At 35.8% G+C, this 24,523-nt stretch overlaps 1 protein-coding gene and 2 long non-coding RNA genes across 6 annotated transcripts in view; 1 reads left to right on the forward strand and 2 right to left on the reverse strand.

The window, feature by feature from the left end:
• LOC149798845 (monocarboxylate transporter 12-like) overlaps positions 1-11,360 on the reverse strand; it is a 124,071-nt gene extending 112,711 nt beyond the window's left edge. The window contains exons 1-2 of one of the 3 annotated variants that reach the window (XM_089957747.1): positions 10,429-11,008; positions 7,653-7,812 (exon numbers count right to left, since the gene is read on the reverse strand). The gene's annotated coding sequence lies outside the window, so the exon portion shown is untranslated. Of the gene's footprint in view, positions 1-7,652; positions 7,813-10,428; positions 11,009-11,209 lie in introns of those variants that run through there. The other 2 variants (XM_089957748.1, XM_089957746.1) reach the window with 2 other exon arrangements.
• LOC149798846 (uncharacterized) lies at positions 3,759-15,785 on the forward strand. 2 transcript variants are annotated; one of them, XR_016421037.1, is made up of 3 exons: positions 3,759-3,988; positions 12,678-12,748; positions 15,467-15,785. It is a non-coding gene; the product is annotated as an uncharacterized LOC149798846 (long non-coding RNA). The 2 variants fall into 2 exon arrangements; XR_016421038.1 differs by lacking the exon at positions 3,759-3,988 and adding an exon at positions 11,229-11,285.
• Positions 15,786-16,414: 629 nt separating this feature from the next.
• Positions 16,415-19,548, reverse strand: LOC149798847 (uncharacterized). Its single transcript, XR_016420847.1, has 2 exons — positions 18,971-19,548; positions 16,415-16,852 (listed from the first exon to the last, which is right to left on the reverse strand). It is a non-coding gene; the product is annotated as an uncharacterized LOC149798847 (long non-coding RNA).
• Positions 19,549-24,523: the final 4,975 nt, after the last annotated feature.

The following is a 24,523-nucleotide window of genomic DNA, read 5'->3' on the forward strand; positions in this document are numbered from 1 at the left end:
CTCCGGGATTTTTAATCGTTGAGAATCCGATTAATCCGGTCTATATGCGATGCCATGATCGGTTTTTAACGAGAATTAATTTTAAACTCACCGATCAGTCAAATAACCTAATTGATCTACAGGAGGAGGAGTTAGTGATCACTCTGTTTGTAAGATCATTGTAAATAACTCCTTAGCAGCAGGGGGGGGCGATGACATCGACGCGGTCGTCGATGTGCTTACCGGACGCTGACGACGCTGGGGATCGGCGCGCAGAAGGTGTTAATTAAACCAAATGACGTCACCATCGTGTAGGATGGACCGACGTCGTTTTTTTTTTACCAGGCGCTGACGACACTAGATCGTTGAGTGCAGAAAGTAATAATTAAGCAAAATAACGATTGGACAAAATGTCCGATTCGCCCCCCCTGCTGCTTCATTAAATACATCATCATGTGCACACACAAAAAAGCGGGGAATTCACCTCTGATTTCATCCCAGTTACTTCAACCAACGCATATGTTACATAAACATTCGCTCAACTGAGACAAAAAATATCTCGACTGTTATTCAGCACGGACGCTTCTGATGTATGACAGTTTCAGGATGACGACAAGACCTAACGTTTCAGACATTATTTAGTGGTCCAATCGATATATGTTTTAATGAAAAGGGCGTTTGAGCCCCAGAACGCACAATCGTCGGAAATTTTAAATGTTTCCGAAGCAGATATTTTTTACGAGTGTATGACAGCTGTGGCAGTAAAAAACGGTAATTGGTTAAAAGTGCGCGTGCGTGTGCGTGTTGCACCTGATCAAGGTCGGCCTGTCGCGCAATTGTACTACACAATTACATCATTAATAGAAGAAATACGATGGACCCTCAGTGTAACCAACGTGAGGTAAAAAAATCGAAACGGAACTGCAACTGAAAAATGAAGTCACCAAGAGAACCGGAATGTGTGTGTGTGTGTGATTTGGATTTTTAACGTAGCTTTAACAATTTTTCAGTCATATCGCTACTATGTCTGCAGTGTGGCAGTTTTTAGTGACGTCTAGCACGGGGGTATCATGTCGCAGACATGCAGCGTGATGTCCCACCCAGTCACATTATCCTGACACCAGCCAGACCAGTCTTAACACTAACCTCTTAATGCTGAGCGCCAAGCGAGGAAGCTGTTAGTACCATTTTTGTAAGTCTTTGGTATGACTCGGCCGGGGATCGAACCTACGACCTCCCACATCCGAGGCGGACGCTCTAACCAATAGGCCACCGGAGCGGTAGAGAACCGGACTACTTGACTTGGTAAATATAAACGTGAATATCTTGTTCCTAATGCAATTTGTGGAATCGCCGAGACAGCAACTATTGGTCTGAGTGTGGCTGGAACCACGACAACATGAACCATAACTGATGCATCAATCGGATTTGTTGTCACAGATACACAGCGAAAATAACTGGTGTTGCGGAAGGTGTAGATAAAATAATTTCGGTACGATTACATTCACGAGTAAGTGTATATTCAGAACGATTCCTACGACCAATAATTATCGAGGGGACCCAGTGGTCTAAGCGCTCACCTCTGTCTGCGTGGGTCCGGACAATTTGGGTATGTGAGAAAGCTTGTCGGAAGTTTCTCGTAGATCCGTGGTTCTTTCCTGGGTTCTTCCTCCGCCATTAATACTGGCCGCCAAGCAGAACATATCTTGTGCTGAAAAATGGCGTTAAACCCTACAACAGCAACAAGAACAACCAATAATTAACACACAATGCTCTTTTTCCCGAACAAATGAAGGGGGAAAAAATACAAGGAGCAACGAAAAAGAAAAAAACATCCACTGAAACTCCATGAAATCCAGTGGCGTAACAATGAATTCTGCAGGCACTCACCCATCCCCGCGATACTTAATTACACATCTCTCTCACCAACCCAAACTGAAGGTAATCTTTTTTTTCAAAGATTGACACCAGGCTCCTTATGGGAAAACCTAAACAATTTCCGTGCAGGAAAAAAATATTTACTTCTCGGTTTTTTGTTTGTTTACAAATCAAAATTAATGTTTCTGTTTTGTTTTAAAACGGTATTGTCACCAACTTCATACTTACCAACCTCCAACCCCACTTTTACCAATGATCGGATTAGCTGTCGAACATAATGCTTTCCCGTGTTGTACGATCTCTTTTGTTTGTTTTTACGCTTATGTGCATCTATGTTATATCGCAGATCTCGAGTGCTTCGGGTATTTAATAAAGTAACAATACTCGGTTACCTTTCTTACAAACACTTGAAAATATGTCAAGGGGCTGTTCTATTTATGAACAGGTTTTCAATCGTTTGATTTACAGTTCATTTGTCATCAATAGCGTCCTGCAGAAACACTTACCTCGACAACAACTTTGGAGCAAGTTTAACATGCGTGTTCTTAATATGAGGCGCCGTAGCGGACAAAAGCTGGTCCAAACAGACAGTTGCCGTTGAAATTTTAATGTCATATGTCCATAATTCCAATTTCACGTGTTGTATCAATAATGCTTGTCCTTAAAGTTCCATTTTCTAGGTCGAGATTTTAGATTGTATCTGCTGAATTAAACAGTAGTGGTTGACGGTTATATTTTCTATGTCGAGGTTTTAGACTGTCGTTTGAATTACACGGCGGCGGTTGAAATTTCAATGTCATACGTCGAGAATTCCTAATTTACATATTGGTTCAAAGAGTTTATGTTGAAAGTTCCATTTCATTTGTCGAGTATTTAGATTTGATCAGCTGAATTACACAGCGCTGGTTGAAAATTCGATGCCCAATATCCAGTTTTTAGATTGTATCTTCTGAATTGCACGGCGGTTGTTGAAATTATATTGAGAGTTGAGAGTTTCAGTTTAACATGTTGAATCACGTTGATTGTGCTGAAAGTTCCATTTCGGATGTTGAGATGTATCTGTTGAATTACACAGCGATGATTGGACTTCTTATTGTGTTTGTCAGAATTGTTATTTTTATATGGTGAAATATGTGTTGTTATTAAAAGTAACATTACAAAATGTCCACTTCAACAATTCAAAATAATATCGAGTATTAAGCAACATCATTCGTGTATTCAATTATGAGGCGCCATTACATTTCATGCATTTACAGTTTGAAAGTTACCATTCACAGGTCGAGAATCACTTTGAATTTCTTCGCTAGAGGTCGCTCTCGTGAACGGACCGAGTTATTTTTAAACAAAGAGGCTGATTCTCGTTGCTGTGAAATTCAACAGGTGAAATCTTAATACTCAACATATGAAATGGAACTTTCATCACAAACAGTTGCATACAACATGTGAATTAGGGATTCTTGACATATGATACTGAAATTTCAACCAGGGACGTCATTTCAACTTTTTTCGGGGTGGATGGGTGGCAAAATTTGATTCATGCAAATATCAACGCGCTAGCTCACGCTGAATAACAGATTATAGAAACGGTAATAGCATGGACGTCATTTCAATTATTTTTTTTGGGGGGGGGGGGCAAAACTTGACGGGCCCGTTAATTTTCGTATATAGGCTACAGCAATTTTACAGCACATGCTAATTGGGGGGGGGCTGTATTTTTCAACATATAAAATCTAAAATCTCGATCTAGAAAATGGAACTTTAAGAGCATGCAATTTGATCCAACACGTCATATTGGATTTCTCGACATACGACATCGAAACTTCAACTGCAACTTTCTGATTGGACCAGCCTTTGTCCTCTACGGCGCCTCATGTCTTAAGACTCGTATTGACTGCCCCTTTTTCAGGTCTCGCCACGTGCATTCTTGCTCTGTCGCAGTCCATGTGCTATATATGTCCATGCAAATATCATTTTGTTCTGAATTCATTGGCATGACCCATCAACATCTCAGGAAATATGATGTGTTCAAACTAATCCCGACACAATACAGATATTGACCTACTTTACCAAGTGTATACGACTTGGATCTGGGCATTTACAAGTTATCAATTCAGAGCAAACAAACTCCTAGGTAAGAAACCGACCATTTTGGTTTGGGGGCGGGGGCTGGTGGGAGACGATGAGATTTTATTTCGATTCGTCTGTCGTTCTAGAGGTTTAACACCATTTTTAGCAATATATATATATATATATATATATATATATATATATATATATATATATATATATGGCGGCTTGTACATATATTTGGTGGAGGAAGAACCCAGGAAGAACCACCAAACCACGATTTATCTACATGAAACTTGAAAGCATTCTCACTTACTACTGGGTACTCACGTTGGCCGAACAGCGACTCGAATCCACCCGGACAAAGGCTATATATCAGTAATCGATCAAGGTGAGCACGTTAGAACACTCGTCCAACCAGGGCATAATTTTGCTTCGAATCAGGGTATTATTTTCAATTACACCCAAGATACCGTTTTTGTTTAAACCAATATAATAGGTCTGAATAATTCTAGTGTATGTTTCTATTTTGTTTCAACTATCTGCTGACGGAACATTTTAATTTAACAAAAACAACAAGAAAAAAAATCATTACCTCCTTCCCCTTATTTCTCCAGTAACCTTGCTGTAATAACGCTTACCACATATAACTATCATAAGTGGCCTCTTAAGAAGCGCATGTACATCACAGGGGCTCGTATCATTGCTTACAATTGACCTGTCATACATGTAGTTATTATATAGTACATGTTATTACAGGTCAATTGTAAGCAACGATACGAGCCCCTGTGATCTACGTGACTCGTGGCTTCATAATGTAGAAACATCGAAGCTCAGAGGGGACATGTTCTCTACTCCATTTTCATCTCCTATTTCAACTTTTCACAAATCTACAAGGACAACCCTTCAGATAGCGTGTTTACTTAATTATATGTTTTGCTACACATTCGGCGGTTTCTTTGTTGGGAGTGGGGTAGCAGAGTTTGGGGGTAATTTGATCCTAAAGAAATTTTCTTTAATTCTCCTAATTTCCACCCATTCAAAGAACACTCTCTGACTTATAATTGTTTTCCTTCTTTCTTGCCCCCCCTCCCCCCCACTCAATCGCTTACACGATTATTTAGCAACTACTTCCACTACTAATTCTACTGGGGTTCCGAGTGGCCGAGTGGTCTAAAGCGCTCTCCATTACGGATCGCTGTCATCTCACCTCTGTCAGCGTGGGTTCGAGTCTCAGCTTCGAACAATGTGGGTATGTGAGAAAGCTTGCCAGTAGCTTCTCGGGTTTTCCTGGGTTCTTCCTCCACCGTGAATACTGGCCACCATGTATATCGTGTGCTGAAAAATGGCGATAAATCCTACAAAAACTACTACTAAATCCATAACACTGCATAGATGTGTGGTCTTTAAACATGATAAAAATTAGCAACTCGTTAAGACAACAAAAATGAAGAGAGGAGAGTGCGATTGGAGGGGCCAAACCCTGTTGTTAGAAGCTGTGCATAAAACGTTTATCTTTTCGCACAACTTAAGCCAAAAGTAAACTAGACCATATTGGCAAGAAGATTTGTCGTGTGTTTGGGAGCACTTCCCCATCTAAATATGTTTTGGCCAACATCCGTAAAACTTAATAGATGACCACTGCATGTCTGCCGCCCCACCCATCCACGACCCAAAAATATTTAGGTGTGTGCCCCTGGAATCCGGGTGGAGGCCATGCTCAAATTTGATATATGATAATAGAAAAAAATAACCAGAAGAAAAATAAAAGTATGCAAAAAGTGATTAAAACAGTAGTTAATTCAGTTTATAAACGTTGTTAAATAGTTTTTTGCGTTAACGTTAAATAAAATATGAAATCCAGAAGAAGAAGAAAGTAAAACATATATGAGTAGGCACTCAAGCTGAAGTTCCATGAAATACAGACACAGGTCCTCGACGCGCGATGAGCAGAACGTTTGAAACCAATAATCGCCTTTATTTCCAGAGCCTTGATTGGATACTAGATAGTTAAATATGATACAATTCTTCTCGACCACGTCTATGTAACAGAGAGAGAGAGGGAGAGGGAGAGAGAGAGAGAGAGAGAGACTTGGGGTGGTGGCAGCTACTTGGGGAATCAGCAGCTAAAGCAAACAGACACGAACTTTAATGGCTTTTTTTTCACTACACTAAATTCAAATTCAAAACCTCTCTTGGTAACCACTGCTACATACATAAAACATTCTGCTAACATATTTCTCTAAAAGACTTGATTTGATTATTTCTGATACACAAATCCGTGTCTCTTATGTTAAACTAAACCTTTGATATCACAATAATGTGTAGTCAAGAAGTTGATTTGTTAACATCTAAATAATTAATAGATATCTGATCACACTGACACTCACTTTCCACCTTTGCAGCAAAATATAAAATGCTAAATAAATGTACTTAGGTGTAGTGGCTGGCAATGATTGCCAGAGTTCAAGTATAAAATATATATTTCCTTCAAGACTATATACCAATTACTGCAGCTATTCAGAACCACTTAATCTACTATCTTGTCTCTAATACCATCAGCATTTTCAAAATCTAAAACTAATTCTAAGTACTGAAGATGCTCCTTGAATTAATTTACATAAACATATGTTGTTTTCTGTGCTATATAGGCCAGACAGCTAGAAACAAAAGTATTACTATATAGGCCAGATAGCTAGAAACAAAATTATTACTATAAAGGCCAGACAGCTACAAACAAAATTATTACTATATAGGCCAGACAGCTAGAAACAAAATCATTACTATATAGGCCGGACAGCTAGAAACAAAATTATTACTATATAGGCCAGACAGCTAGAAACAACATTTATTACTATATAGGCCAGACAGCTAGAAACGAAAAATTATTACTATATAGGCCAGACAGCTAGAAACAAAATTATTACTATATAGGCCAGACAGCTAGAAACAAAATTATTACAATATAGGCCAGACAGCTAGAAACAAAATTATTACTATATACGCCAAATAGCTAGAAAAAAATTATTACTATATAGGCCAGACAGCTAGAAACAAAATTATTACTATACAGGCCAGACAGCTAGAAACAAAATTATTACTATACAGGCCAGACAGCTAGAAACAAAATTATTACTATATAGGCCAGACAGCTAGAAACAAAATTATTACTGTCCATAAGGCCAGGGAGGTTCTACTTCTATTTTTAGACACCAAAAACAGAACATTTGTTGAAATGTGGATTCTAATCAATGTTACTATATAAAAGATTAGAAAATGGGAAACAATTCAGTCACATCAACTGTCCATACTACAACTAAAGGCAGTCGACGAAATGTAGCATAGCGATTAGATTTTGTTTTTGAATATGGAGCGAACCAGTAGTCAGTAGAGGGTGCAGAGTTGGGGGAGGAATGCTCGGGTTTTGGTACTCTCTGATCGACCAAAGCAGGTGTGTTTGGAACTTTCTTAAGTTTCTGTCGTATACAGTGAAACGAACCAGACAAAAAGAGAAATGCAATAGTCAAATCTATAAAGTACTAAACTAACACGCGTTTTTGTGGCATCAAACGAAAGAATATTGCAAATGGAATTGATACGCCTGAGCTCCGTATACAGACATTATGCATGTTCAGAATATGATGATGGAATTAAACAGTATTGTTGAGAGCGACACCTGATGTACGTACTGATTGAATGAATTGTGTGTTTTTGTTGCAAATACTTACTGTCTGAAGCAAAAGATTGGAACGAGAAAGTCTTCGTGTAGGGATTAGAATGTCTTTAGTTTTATCATTATTTATCTGCAGCTTCTTATAAATCATCCATGACTTGACATTGGAAATGCATCCCTCTACGCCTTGGAATACAACTTTATGGTCATAAACTCTGTCACAGAGAAGCAAAACCAACAAGCTTAGTAAAACAGAGTTAACAAATAATTTAAAAATCAATGTTATAAAATGAAAATAGTAAAGGAAGGTACAGTACTACGAATTGAATCCAAAATAATCCTAAGAAAGTTATATTCAAGTCCTAAAGAATCGAATGTTCCGAGTTAATTTCAGATTCTCGAATGCATTGGTCTGTTGTTATGTATATTTGATTTAATTTATATTTGATTTAATTTAATTGTTTGTCAGGTTTAAAATCTTTTTATTTTTAATTTCTTTACATGTCAAAATAACGAGTTTTGTTTACCAGGAACTCGATATTTTTTCAGAAAATAGTTTGACCTTGATTCTTCAGTTGTAAACACCCTATGTTGACCTAGTTCCCAACCTTTATTCAGAAATCAGTGAGAGAAGTAAACAACTTTTTTAAATTTTTTTTATTCTCGGAGTAAAATGATTGCTTTTGTCAAGATCATACTGGGACTACGTGCTTTTAGACGCAAATACTTCTCGAAAATTCTGTAGAGCTGACCCTCATCCGGGAATCTGTTCTGCGTTTCATGTCATTGTACAATCTTTGTTTATAGAGATATTTCTCAGTCGGGGCTTGTTCTTTACACTGGAAAGCGTGTGTTTGTGACCAGTTTGGGGATTACATTTTAATGTTTATTCGAATTATTTTAATTCTAAAAGGTTAATTTTTTCTCCTGGAAATATTTGGGTGCTCATACAGAATTCCTGGACAAAGACATTTATTTAAATTTTATTCGGAGTTCAAACACCGGAATATTGTTTTCTGTAGTTCACATAGGACTGTACACATCAGCTCTATACTGATTACAGTATACGTCATCGCCTTCCAGTTTGGATTTTTTGTCGGACTCGAATTTGAATTCATTAGAACATTTCGTTATTAGGACTACTAAAATTTAATTCGTGGATTATTCTTGGATTATTTTTGGATTTGATTCTTAAAACCGTAAGTTCTTATTTTTTCATTTTTACAGAGTTTTTCCAGGGAAATACAAAAGTTTTGCTAAATTTGTCAAAGCTTATAGTTTTCACTCTTTCTTTTGTTACTGTTTATTAGAGCCTAAATACGTAACACAAGACTGCCAACAGTCCTGATGTATTAAAAAAAAAACAGTTTAGAACTCTTTTGAATAATTCAGAATAGTCCAAGAATAATATTTTAGTCCAATGAACACACTGTAGTGCCACTGATTATTTCAAACGAATGTTTCATCTCAAATAATATCTAAACACAACATTAAATACGTGTGAATATTTTTGTTACATAAAGAACATAGGAAAATAAGGCGGACTAAAATTTTCCAGCTCCACGTACAAGCATAATGGTGAAAACGCGTTCTGCTACTACTAGCTAGATGACTTTTCGCAAATGTCAAACATCGTAAAAGAACCCGCGAGACCTAACACATCCCACGGGTAATAACTTAGTTCTTCTAAGAACCCACCTGACTACCAGCCAATGACAAATTATCAACAAGTTTTTATTATATATTATTAATGTCCATTAACAACTACATAAACAACTATTTATCGATCATGCAACTGATCTGTATACCCGTTGGACAAAAAATCGCCCATCTAATATCGCGACTATGGATGATCACTGTAATTTATAGACATGAAAAAAAACTACACATAATCTATGTATATATATATAATTTTCTTAATATAATTTCAGAATATGAAATGGTCCGTCTTTACATAAAATACTATTTTGTTCTCGATTCTTTTCATAAGATACTTATTTATTAATCTTTCTGATCCCAAGGATGTTCAGTTGTTATAATTGGTGTACACTGGTTCAATGGTTTCCACTAAGCATAGCTATAAAGATTAATTTATTTCAACCTTAAAGATACATATCAAACTTCGGTGGAACAAAGGGGAACACCTTCACACAATGTAGTACACTAGATGATTATCAGTTACGTAATTACGTTTGGTGCATATGTAAGTACACATGAATAAACAACGAAAATTAGGAAACAACACATTTCGATAGGCTGACACAGAAATACGTCAAAACACCAACTGATACGCACGCATATACGTTGCAGATATGTAAATATATTGGTGAGACCAATGTTCATAAGGTTGGAAAACGCACACATGCAAACGAATGCATGTTCAGCCATAATTTTCTAACATACTAATTAGTCATGCTCAGCGACTGATACATCTGCAACGTGCAAAAGTAATACTGCAAGTTTATACAGGTCATAAATTGCTTATATACATTAGTGAAGATAACAAATGGGTCATGCGTACAGGATGAAACGTTGCGCAATATCACAAATACAATTTCCTTTTTAATCACTGAAAATTCTGAACACCATATTTCTCCGCTTTCTTTGCGTTGAACAAACTAGGTCACGGGACTCATAACGGTGCTTACAATTCACCTATAAAGCAATTTGGATTTATAGGTAAATTGTAAGCAACAGTACAAGCCCATGTGGACTTGGCGATGCAGGTATACAACACATTATGATCATCACTGAGTGGTTATGCTTCATTTCAACGATAGGTAAAAGGCACAGTCAAGTTTTAGTAGTCTGTATCACAATGTAATACTTACCTTCACTAAATCTTAGAAGGCAAGAATAGCTGGCTAGCTCCGTGGTAGCATGGGTTATGCAGAGACAGTGTCGAAGACTGGATCAACACGTCATTACTGAAGCTGACCTAATAGTCAGCTGTTTTGATAACGGAAATCAACAAGTCACGTGACTGACAATTTTTATATATACACGATCACATGACTATACTTGCAGGGCAGTCAATAAACTCGTCATCATAGGTCATGTCAAACTTGAAACGATCGATGACTACCGTGCTGTTAGTATACGAACGTTAGATTTTCGGGAGACTTAAAATAAAGAGTAAGAATAACTAGAGATTGTGAAATTTCTGACAAAGTTATAGCAAATGTTATACATCGTCTCCTTGACAGTACAAGATCATCAATCCAGTAAATAATAAAATGTACTGAAAGTAGCGATAACAACGTGGACGCTTCATTCAGGCCGAGTGCCACCATTCTGTTTTTGTATAGTGTGTATCGTCTTCACGGGGATCCCATTTTTTAAACTCATAGTGAACAATTTCATAAATAGCGGAAACAATTTACGTCATAACCTGCGCAAAAGAAACCATTTGGCTTTCCTTGTAAGCTTTACATTCGTGGTAAGAATTCGATACGGCTCTGAGAAAATTTTTCTGAAAAATCAAAAAAATGTGTGGATTAGGGAGGGCTTCAAGCGGGACGGGTTTTATTTTTGTATCTAAATATGGAATGTGTTGAGAACTTTTGGGTATTTATCTTTGTTTCGTGGGAATATAGTTATATTACAACATACCCCCGCTTCATTCTTTGACCGGAAATGCGTGTCAGTTCTTTCCCTTGAGCAGCTGTTTGCGGCAGCAGGTATCACGGTACCAATTGTTTTTCCATATATGTCAATGCTAATGTTTTGTGAAATAAATATACTTTCTATCCTACCTCAGCATGCATGTCACACACTGTCATTGGGAACAATGTTAGACTGTCAATTTTACAAGGACAAAACCAGGTACTCCATTGCATTTAAGAGAGATAACTCTACTGGAACTAGACAGGGGTAAGAGTTATCTAGTCACACCATACACATTTTCAGCAATGTGTACCACATTTTAAAAAAAATCTTACAAAATACAAAATTTGATCTAGATATGAATTAACATCATCTCAAATGTTGCTTTCTGTAAGCCTAATAGAAAGTATAACTCTTACATAATGCACCAATCACAGTTAGTTTTGTTGTTTATTTCTGAATACAATGTTCATACACCATAAGCTCCACCCACCTAGGTTTGTTCAATTGGTACCGTTATACCAGCAACAATAGTCGGATGTTTTATCAATAAAGTACGACCAAATCTGTGACAAAATAAAATCACATTATATGTACAATAAATATACATATATTTATAGTACAGATAAGGTGATTTATTGTAAGGTACTTTACTGATAAAACATCAGGTTCCATTGGCAGCAACTATATATACAGATAACACTTTTTAACAGGCCAAATTTTAAATTTCATCTTTGGTTCATAATTATGGTATTTTTTTGAAGGTTGAAGCATCAGAAATCACAAATTAGCAATAAAATAAATCCTTTTAATCGTTTTTGATCATAAGTGCAAACAATTAATTTTATTGCATGTACACAAATTCTCCAAAAGGTATTTTTTAAAAATATTGTACATATTTAATACAAATCCAGTAATGGAATGTTTTTGGGGGTTAATTCATGAAACAGTCACTAGTGAATATAACCAGACTGCTCTTGAGGCATAGTTTACAAATGTATGTGGTATATAAAAGAAAACATTTGGGAAATGTGCCATGGCCAAGCCCAAATTTGCAGTTGTAATTACTCAGAATTTGCAATTATGAACGTATGTCCAATCCAGAAGCCAAATTATATGAATAACTTGTCTTTATTCATGTTTTTAATCATGTGAAAGTGAAAAACAAATGGGATTGGTAACATCAACCTTACTTTTCAAATAAATCTATAAGGTCAATGTAACAAGACAATCCTGGTACTTGTTTCTTATAAATGCCTACTTGTATGAGAAATTTGTTTAGACTAATTCATCTAAAAATATTGTATTTATAAATGTGATTTACGGAAAATATATATTTTTCTCTAATATCTGTTATGAAAAGTTAAATACAGTACTGTATATACTTTTTTATATATTTAACGTTATTGCACACCGGGTAGTTGTATTGTGCTGACATTTTTTGTGTCATAACAATATTAACATTTTTAAACAGGTTAAAATGATAAAATCACAGAAAAATGAAGATGTGTATGCAGGGGGATGGATGCTACAACAGCCTGAGTTGTGAGTAGCCTTGAAAGTTTAAAAGTTATTAAGAAACAAAATGGGGGGGGGTTTCTTCGAACAGAAAACAATCACATCTCATCTGTAGAAGATACAAGTAAAACAATTGGTGTTAAACTTTCTTACTACTATATTAATTTCATATCCAAATGTATCAAGCAAGTTTGCTACTATATTGTGGCAGTAATAATAAAAGCAAACATAGTTACTGATAGTGGTAGCAACAATATTTATATTCAGTGAGTGAAAGGGCTCATTGTTACTCATAAGGTCATGGTCTACTTTACTTTCTACTTGTGTCAGTAAAAATGTTCTTCATATAACCTGAGACTAATTATATTATTATATATGGCACCTGCTGTACATCTTGCATGACTATATTATTGTCATACTCATAAAAATCAAGAAGTGAACTAGTTTGGTTAGTGAGCAGTAGATCACAAAATAACCTCCACTTATGTGACTCTTTTCAGTACCTTTGACTAAGCATTGAATGAAAGTCAAAGGAACCCTATTTTCTAATGTGACATAAATGATTCCCTCATGCACTTGACATGCACATTAAGCTAACAAGATGCTATAATTTGAATACAGACACCAATTTTGTGTAATGTTTAAAATCCCAGAAATTAGTTCATAGTGACCCAATTTTAATGTGAAAAGTTTTCATTCTAATGTGCATTCTTAGTAAAATTGTAACTCTAAAAGTATTGTATTGTAATTCTAGCACAGACACTTTATTTTAAGTAGCAACCAGAATCTTGTAGCATGACTTTAAGGTCTTAAGCTATGTAAAAGAAAAGAGTGAAAACCAACAAGTTTTGTAAAATTAAAAAAAATAATTTATTTCCCTAGAATACATAGTGAAAATTTAAAAAGAACTTAAATACTGCCAATTAAATCACAAATATTCCAAAAAGTTAATCACCAGTCCAGGTGAATAAAGTTCCAAATAAATTCGTGGTGTTTTGAATTAAGATCCAGTGCTGAAGGCATCATTGTACCCATAGTCCTGAATGTACTAATGTACCAGTTCCCTGAAGTATGATGATTTCCTAACAGACTTACAGTTATTCACAATAATATAATCCAAGATGTCCTTTTCTGAAATCACTATAATTCCAAGTTAATGTTTGTGTCCAAGAATATTATTCAAGAGCATTTTGTATTTCCAGATAATACTGATTTGAATAAATAATTGCACCCAAATCAAATACTGAACACAACAAAAAGACAGATTCTGCTTAAAGATGTTAAAGCAAGGATGAATAATTTTAAGAATAAATAATTTCTCAAGTTAACAAGATTATACCCCTCTACATGACCTAGGTTGCAATCAGCACTTTCTGGAAATACTGTGTCTACTTAGTAGAAGTTTCCCTTCTAGAACATTCCAAGTTGTTTATAAGAAACTGATCCTAATATTTAACCTAAACTCCAAAAAATATTAGCTATGTATTATTTGCTTACCACATAAAAACAATATCAGTGCCTCTAGTAAAATACAACATGAATTTGATTTTGGTCAAGATTTGATTTTTGTCAAGGTCAAGTCCAAAATACAATTATACATTATCATGGAGAAAAACTAACAAATACATGTAACAGTTAGAAATGTATGAAATGTTTTAATTGTAAGAATCATTCTTATGTAATTTGTATAGCAATATTTGATGCAGTAATGAAATTTGAGCCAAGAAATAAGTGTCACCATTTTTTTGCTGCTAAAAAGTAGGTCATAGTGACCCAGTGCTGGTGACCAACAAATATCCATTCCATCCCAATAGACACAAAAGGCCAAATTTAATATCAGCAGATGTAGTGGTCAACAAAATTTCAGCATGAACAAGAAGGATGGACACATCTTTTTAAAGCAAAGTATGTCATAGTGATGCGATTTAGTTTGAAATATGCTTATTATAAGTTGTGCTGTCAGTGAAAGTTTGGTTACAGTACATTAAGCCTTGACATATATAGTATGGATAAAATGGTTAAGCAATTGTTTATAAATTCTGGTAAGCAGGGTACAGCAGTCCAGTTGTTATGTGTACCATGTTCATCCCGATATGCACACACAAAGCACATTGTATGCAAATATTTTTGAATATAATGGAATTACAGCCCAGACAGGAAAGGATGAACACAATTTTTAAGTGATTTTAATGTTCTGGAAATTTGGTCACAGCAATTTAGCTCTGGTTAAAAAAAAACACATCCATCATAAGATGCACCTTTTGTCCATGTTTGGTAGCAGTAGATGACACAATTTTTAACCATTACTTTTTAATTCTCAATAAATATTGGAAAGTAGATCGCAGTGACCCAGTTTGGGAGCACAACATATGCTTATCCCAACTGGAAGTGTACTGTTAATAACTGAAGCCATATGGGAGTTTTAGCATATTTAAGGAAGACAGACAGATGCTCACACACAGATGGAAAAAGTAAATTCCATATACCGCATGCTTATTGACATAAAAGTTTATAAAGGATTTAAATTGCAATAATACTTTTAAAAATATTGAAATATGTTTCCACCTGGTTGAGCTAAAAGATAAAAATGGTTACTATGGAACCTATGAGAAACATGATCAACTAGAACATGTCAGATGAAACATTTCCTGAATGTTTAAAAACATTTAATGAAGTGGTCTTGAAGAAGGTGACAAATGATTTTTTTCCCATCAAATTGTTTTTCTCCTGCATAATTATTTTCAGGTGAGGACAGACATGTGGTGGTCAGCTATTAAATTTCACAGCTGTAGGCCAAAACATGTTTAAAGGTGAAATCAAGCACTGACAGTTATCAAGTCTAAGAGACACATTTGTTAGTAGATCATGCTATAATAAACAATTTTCCAATTCTTTGATGAATATTTTTCTGGTGTATTTATTTTTGTGCATTTATTTTTGTGCATTTTGTGATGTGAAAAACATTTTGTTTTATACATGGTTGCTGTTGAAACCATCAAAATCAAGACCTGCCTAAATGTTTTCCTGGAAAGTTTGACCAAATATGTCAGTCTTTTAGATGTCAAAATATATTTTTGATCTGGCTGCAATGGAAACATTTTGTCACTCCCATGCAGAACAAATGATAGATGAATATTTATTTATGATACTGTTTGTGTCACATATCACTTTGTTTGAAGTTCAAACTCTCCTCATATTCTTAGACTATCCTAAACAGAAATCTTCACATTTGTGCACCGTTAGCATGATAAAGTGTACCATTATATGCACAGAAACTTGATGAAAATCTACGACAAAGGCAGTTTAGACACAAACTCAGAACACCCCAAATTTCACATCTTGTATCACATGCATTATGGTAAATGTTTTCAAAATGCCTCCTCAGAGTTTACAACTTTGATCTTGAAGGTGGCACCTGAAACAATGACATGTGACACAACCTTGAAGCTTCAAGTAGAAAGAGTACCATAAAGCACATTACATGCCCATCTCCTGACCTTTTCCCTACTAATGACCATGAACTTTGAGTAGAAACCTGGCAGCTGCATGATAAGGTGTGAAGCTAGGTAAAGTCATACAGTCTTAAGTGTTTAAAAAGTGACAGTCTGGACAAGGAAAGAAGCCACTAATTTTCCATGTTATAAACCATACCCTAGGGGGAAGAGGGTATAAAAATGAATACACCAGACACTGTCAAGTCCAAATATTTTCATTGGTTTAAATAGTATACCTGTACATGGATAGATGTACATGTGACTGAATTCATGGCTATGGTTTGTGACATACATGTACTCTCTTTTTAAGATTTAAACTGATAACTAGTTTGATATATATATCTTCTGTTCAGCAAGAGTTAAAATACAGAAAATTTACAAATAATTCCATTTTCCCAAGCTTTGCTGTGAACTTTACCTTGTGGCAAGGAGCCTGTCTATGGTACATGACACTGTCTAGTCATGATGTACGTATATGGTTAGAGTTCCAATAAAGTCTGTCTTGACTCATGACTGAAAGGGTGCGGCTTCAAATACTACCATCAGATCAGCCTGGGTCAGCTACCATGGTGCATCTTTGGTAAAGGAACTTTATTCCTATTGCCTTGGTGTCTAATAACCTACTTGTGTTGCTGTGCTATAAAAAAACCAAACCAGACAAAACCATAAGTTCAGCTAGTTTCAGTGTCACAAACAGCACACTAAAAGTAAATGTAACCCTCAATTTCTGACTTGTAACTTCAGAAAATACCATCCAGCAAATAGGCTGATTTCAGTAAAACTCACAAGCAGAGTAATATTTTAAGATTTCGTACAAAATTACATAAGTATCTTAGCACACTGATTCCATGTTTACTCAAGAAGCATGTGGGGCAGTGTCGCTTGTATAGCTTTCACACTGTATCAGGGCAGTGCAACTAGGACAAAATTCTGCGGGCCCACAATGATCATGGGGTCCACTGCTGTCACAATTTCTAATTCATAGTGGCCTACTGGAGAAGTTTTCCTAGGATCCACAAATCGTGTCCATTGTCCTGCATTGGATGATGACTTTGGCAAACATCAAATTCAGTGTAATCTAAAAATGAGATACAGAAAAAACACCCACCCCAACAATTAGGTAAATGACATGGCACTGCATATTACCATCTAATCTGTGCCACTGGTTATGGTTATGACCTGATCCAGAACTAAATGTTACATGATCCAGTAAATGTGTATTTTTCTTTAATACCAAGTGGGTGTATCCTATAATCTATGGTGGGAGTCATGACAGTCTCCAAGCAAATTATAAGCCAAGAACAAGTCCAGTACTCGAGAGGTTTAACATGGCTGTACAAGTGCATATATCCCCATTCCTATCAAATGTATATACAGCTGTAGTTGGAAATCTTTACAGTTTCCAAATTATGAGACAGGGTCATCAAGTTCCCAAACTCAGAGGCACAACCCAGTGTAACAGCCAATTCTTCCCCCTCCTCTGCTAAAGGCTTCCCCAGGGAAAGAATTTCTAGCTGATTCTTTCTCCCTGAAGTTACTTTTTTTCACCCTCCCCTTACAACCAATTAGATTCTCCCTCTATTTATTTCTCCCCCAGCACTTAGAACCAATTAGTTTCTTTTCATTAATGGACTATTTTGTAATAAGCTTTAAAATGCCCACATATGCAATATCATAAATGTGATGGGTCACTTAACAAAAAAGGGGGATGTGGAACAGAATCAGCTAGCTGATGCTTTTCACACTACAACCAAATAATTTCTTTTCATTAATGGCCTTTTTGGTAATATGTTTAAAGCCTACAAGTGATATATATATATATAATGGGTCACTGAAGAAATGGGGATTGGGGGAGTATTGGTACAGAATCAGCTATCTGATTCTTTTCCCCACTGCAACCAATTAGCTTCTTTTCATTAATGAACTCTTTCTAATATTTTTAAGGCCCAAACGTGAAATATAACACAGAGACAAATAGTGAAAATGGAGGGCGGGGGCAAGTGAAAATAAAAATTTGACATGAGAGAGAAGAATAGAAGATAGAGAGTAAGAAATACAAAGACAGAGAGAGGAAGAGAGATGGAGAGAGAGATGGAAATGAAGAATGAGGGAGAGGAAGAAGATGAGAAGGGAGTGAGAAGAAGAGAGTAGGACAAAAGAGGATGTCTGGGAGAAGAGAGAGGGGAAAAATATGAAAACGTGGAAAAAACAAGAGAGTGTAAGAAAGAGATGAAAGAGGAAGATGAGAGAGAGTGAGGAAGCAAGACAGGAAGACATGAAGAGAGGATGATGGAGGAAGATAGAGAGGAAGTCAGGATGAGGTAGAGAGGGAAGAGAGAATAAGAGGATGACAGAAAGACAGAGATAGGAAGAGAGAAGACAGAGACAAATTGAGAGTAAAGAGAAAGACAGAAGAAGAGAGAGAAATGGGAAGAGAGGCAGAGAGTGAGATTAGAGTTTGAAGACCACTGTCTAAGCATTACACTTTAATAAGGAAGAAACCCCATAAATTACAGTTTGGGTCAATTAATAAACCAAGCATTATCGAGTTCTTATTCAATCTAATCACTCCCTGAAATAATGATGGATAATTTATCTTGATTTAGTATGGCCATATCAATGTATTAATTAGCTTTGCAAGAAATATTAAACTGTTTTTTGATTTTAGGATAATAGACAAATTTTATCGTAATGAATTAGAATTTTGCTTTAATATGATATTACGAATAATTATTTTTTGTATAATACTACTTACCAGAATATAGGTTTGCAAGGATTGTTGTCACCTCATTTTTTCTAAGAACATGGCAGTGATTTTTTTAAAGTACACCATTGCTTACGGTACATTAGCCTTAATAAGAATGCTGTTCTTTTCACTCTTTCTCTTGTTGATATCTGCCAGATTAGCTAGGTAGGTGCCATCACTAACACTACTAAATCCATGTATAAATTGTCATCTTTAACGCCATTTTTCAGCACAAATGGTGCTATACATGGCGGCCAGTATTAATGGTGGAGGAAGAACCCGGGAAAACCCGGAAAGAACCACCGACCCTCGAGAAGCTACTGGCAAGCTTTCTCACATACCCACATAGGCCGAACCCGAGACTCGAACCCACGCAGACAGAGGTGAGATGGCAGTGATCCATAACGGCGAGCGCTTTAGACCACTCGGCCACTCGGGGCTCCTCCCTTTTCGTAAATTTACCTCACTTTTACGGCTGATAATATAAATATACGTGACTTAAGAAAGTGGTAGGATTGGGTTGAATTAATCTGCCGCAGCAGATTGCAATGTTTTCATTTTGTAGACTATTTGAGCTATCTGAAATCTAATCGAATCCAGCAATGCATTGCAACCAGTATATCGTTGTCAAGGAAGTAAGGGGAAGTAACTTTACCGAGATGCTAACGGCGTCTGGTTAAATTTTGTTATCAATGATTAAGTTCTGTGTATGTAGGACTCACGGTACTAATTCAGTTCCCATAGTAAACCTATGCAAACACCATGATACTAAAAATTCAATAACTTAAAAATTTTGAGTGCTCATGATCAAACCTATATTTATCAGTATAGATGAAACTTGGATGTCAGCTTATGTGTAGAAAAAAAGATATGAGCCGCGACATTTTCTAGACCTGCATGTGTTTGAAGCATGTGCTTTTAATTCCGCACCAAAGAGTCAGGTGCTAATTTTATTAATGAGTGTTCCAAACTCAAGACTGTTAAAGGACTGAAATTCCATCAATAAAACAATGTCTCTAAAAAAATCACTTACAACTAGGATAAGCTCTCAAAAGATTCTTTTTCCTACAACATAGCTTACATTATTAACCAATCCTGGTCAGCCTAACCCATATATACTCGATTTTAGGTTCACCCATTTCGAGGATGGTTCCCATTTTTCCATGCCATTAGTACCGTGTGTCCTGTAAAATAAGGTAGTTTCTTTATGTTTGTTCTAAACTCACGATGTACTCGTTTTGTTGTTGCATGTGCCAAATTTTGTTGGCACACACAATCAAGCGTCGCATGACATGATGGGATATCTAACATTTTCAGGTGAAAATATAAGGATATATATTTCAGATGGAGAAATATGGGAAAGAAACAAAATATAAAAATCTTTCGCGATTAAATCTCTATATTTTACAATTAAGTACACAATAAAAGATAGTAAATGTATAAGTGTAAATATGACTGAAGGAAGCTACATGAATCAGTAACCAGAAAATTAAAAAATCTTGAATAGTGTTCTAGTATGGAGAATTGAAACTTGCTAACAGTCAAACAATTTTAGGCGACCAAAACGGGCACGATAAAAATGACTGAGCAACAAAGCATACACTTCTGACAGCGTATAGACACTGACACAATACTGACACAGCGTACTGACACTGACACAATACTGACAAAGCGTACTGACACTGACACCAAATAGATTACATGTACTTCTACCTATGGTCAGACGACTGATGTTGTACCAAGGACGTATTGACGCTGACACACAATAGACTACTTCTACCGATGGTCTGACGACTGATGTTGTACCAAGGATGTATTGACACTGACACACAATATATTACTTCCACCTATGGTCAGACGACTGATGTTGTACCAAGGACGTATTGACACTGACACACAATAGATTACTTCTACCGATGGTCAGACGACTGATGTTGTACCAAGGTCGTATTGACACTGACACACAATAGATTACTTCTACCGATGGTCAGACGACTGATGTTGTACCAAGGACGTATTGACACTGACACACACTAGATTACTTCTACCGATGGTCAGACGACTGATGTTGTACCAAGGACGCATTGACACTGACACACAATAGATTACTTCTACCGATGGTCAGACGACTGATGTTGTACCAAGGAATAAAAGATGAAACAGAGACAATGGAAACCAAAATTAATGTACAAACTGTGACGATTACTGCTAAAAGGTTCAAACCGTAAGCTTGAAATATACTTCACCAAAGATATGTAATATAATGTTGACGAACACTTTAATACTTTAATGCTTTTCACTTACATTGTAATGAAATTTCGTTACTTCATTTAAATATTGGGAGCATCCGACAAAACTTGATTACTTAGAATGTTTGGCGGTGGAATTTTCAATTGTATGCTTTAGTGAAACGCATCTGTTTAAAACTCTGTTTTTTTTTAATACAAAATATAAAACTTATAAAAAATAGAAAATGTCACGGAGGCGGCGTCATGGTATACGTTTGTGATAAGCTACTTTGCAAACGTCTGAACGATTCGACCATTGACTGTCAACGTGAAATAATAAATTAGCATTAAGGGTAGGGTACAGATCAAACTACTCTCCAACCAATTTCTAGGAAAGTTTTTAAGCTTTAGTTGATATTGTCAGTGACAATTATAAACATATCATCATTATGGGGGACTATAACACTGATTTAATTGTACCTTATATTTTTGCAAATTTAGTTAATTTAATGACCAAATATAGTCTATGAAATGTAATAACAAATCCTACACGAGCTACTTCTGCTACTTAAACCTTGCTTGATCCAATCTTTGTAAGTAGTGACACAAATATAATTGACACAGATATATTAAAAATTGATTGAGAATCTAGTGATCATGATGTTCTTAATATAGCAATCAGCGTTAACGTGCACCTCCATGAGGCATCTATTGCTAACACCAAAGAATATTGATGTTTTAACTTATGTATTCACAAACCAAAATTATCAACTTCGTGTATTCCCAGTAAACCTGTAGCCGTTCGCCCGACCGATAAACGGCGGATTGATTGCCAATTATAAAAATTAAAAGGAAAAAAAAAGGGATAGAGCACGCAAATTTGCCATCAATCGTGGTAAGTCAATAGACTGGAATACTTTCAGATAAATTAGGAGTAAAGTAAACATGAGAAAGTGTACTAAAAAGCAATATATTGATAACATTAATACACGTCTTTCAGAATCTGAACAAAATGCTCCTAAAAACATTTTGGGAAATTACAAAACCCCTATTAGAAAAGATAAATACAAGAAAAAAGTTTCCAGTTGCATCTATGATGAAAACGAAAGGGTTAACTTATTTACAAGATTATTTTACTTCAATTTCAGCTATTGATCATAGTAATATTCCTCTCTCTAGTTTAAAACAAAGATGCCATGATACCCTAAACGAATTTTTTATAACCAAAAAAGATTATTGAAGATATTAATTCTATTGCTTTGAATAAAACCACTGGGCCTGATGGCCTAAGTCATAGAATGCTTAAAAACATCAGTGAAACAAATGCAGCACCACTAGCAATGCATTTTAATCGATCATTGCAGGAAAACAAATTTTCAGTTAAATGGAAAATTGCGCACATTATTCCCATTCCTAAAAAAGGTGATTCACACGAGGTTGCCAATTATTGACCAGTCTCTCAGTTTAGCTGTGTCACAAAAATCTTTAAAGATACATTTTTAAACAAGTGTATAATTACTTTCATAAAAGCCGTCTTTTTATAAGCATCAGTCAGGATTCCTTTCTGGTCACTCCACTGTTTCTGAACTTATTGTAATGTATCCTAGTATATGCAATTCATTAGTACTATCTCAAAGTTCTTGTATTTTGTGATCTATCAAAAGCTTTTCAAAGGGTCTGGCATAGAGTCCTAATATTTAAACTGAACGAATTGTGTTTCAGGTAATCTGATGAAATGGTTTGAAAAGTTATCTAAGTAGTAGAAAACAAACGGTCTTTTTGCACGATAATTATTCAAGAGAAATGATTATAAATGCTGGTGTGCCACAAGGATCCGTGCTTGGGCAACTCTTGTTTCTAATTTATGTAAATGATATTGCCGATGGTATGAGCTCTCTCACTCGTCCTTTTGCCTTTGACTCATTTCTGTATTATTCATCCCCATATTGTGCTTAAATAGAGCTTGTCACGAATAACGATCTAATAAAACTGCATAACTGGTCCAAGCTATAGCCATTAAAGTTTAATCCAGAAAACATTCGTGACTATGTTTTCAGGAACAAAAACGTAAAGAATAATCCGGAACTTTGTTTTTTTTTTATAATACAGAAATTAAATATGCGGATTGTCTTCGCCATCTAGGATTCTTAGTTTCATCAAATACCAAATGGACTTGTCACATTGATACCATTTTTAAAAAATAGCTAAATCTCAAATAGCCAATCTTCGAAAACGAAAATAAAACCTTAGCGGGCAAATTTTATCACAGCGGTATATAACTTATATCAGGCCTGTCTCGGAATATGCATGTGTAGTTTGAGACGAAAGTTCGTTGATCAATTCAGAAAAATGGGGGGGGGGGGCGGGCTACAGCTTAAGGCGGCAAGAATAGTTACAGGACTTCCAATATACACTATTAGGCATTCTCTCAAGTTTTGAAACAGGATGGTAAAGTCTAGTCTATAAAAATGACAAACGTTATTAACGCTCTACAACATTGAAACGAACCAATCCAAGACTATCTCACTGAATTACTCCCCAATTTTCAGAACAAACAAATTATAACCTTTGACATTCAAATAATATGGCCATTTGCAATTTCAAGCTAAATTCTACCCAATCATTTTTTTTTACCCTCAACAGAATCCTTGTGGAACGCTCTCAAACATGATACTCGGTGTAGCATGTCTTGCAGTGCTTTCAAAAAGCGTGTTATATCCAATTTCGTATCTAGCACAATGACAGGTTTTATTAATCGAACCCTAGATATTACCCATACTAGATTTCGATTTAATGTAAGTATTAAAAACTGTTAAACTTGTTGATACCCCATTTTGTTCGTGCGGTGGGAGTGAAACCACCACGCAATTCTTCATGTTCTGTCTCAAGTAGAGTAGACAACAAACTGGGTGGACGAGAATATTACTCCTAATGCCATATGTTATTATTAGCTTAGAGTTAACTGCTTTGGGGAAAGGGCGATGCAGTGAAAAATATAGACTTTTACAACATGTAATGCAGATGCGTAACCGATACCAGACGCTTTCAATAATTTACTCAACATCCGTCTTTCTAGTCTTTTACGTGTATGGGAAAAATAGGTATTTTGCACGAATTAAAATAAAAGATATGACATACCATACAGAAGCTATATACGAACAGAAACGTCATTGAATAATTGGCACCATTTTATTGGATTTGTGTGCCGATTTTTTTCTTGCCGGTGTTTCCACAGGCTTTGTTTATAAATTAGGACATTTTCGCGTCTCTGTTTGTGTTTGTAGTATAACTTTTTCCCTTGGGTAGGCACGTTCCCTCTTACGTCTCAGCGCGC

This window comes from Sinohyriopsis cumingii, chromosome 5, assembly GCF_028554795.1.
Source record: "Sinohyriopsis cumingii isolate HCF-2022 chromosome 5, ASM2855479v2, whole genome shotgun sequence".
NCBI lineage: Eukaryota > Metazoa > Mollusca > Bivalvia > Unionida > Unionidae > Sinohyriopsis > Sinohyriopsis cumingii.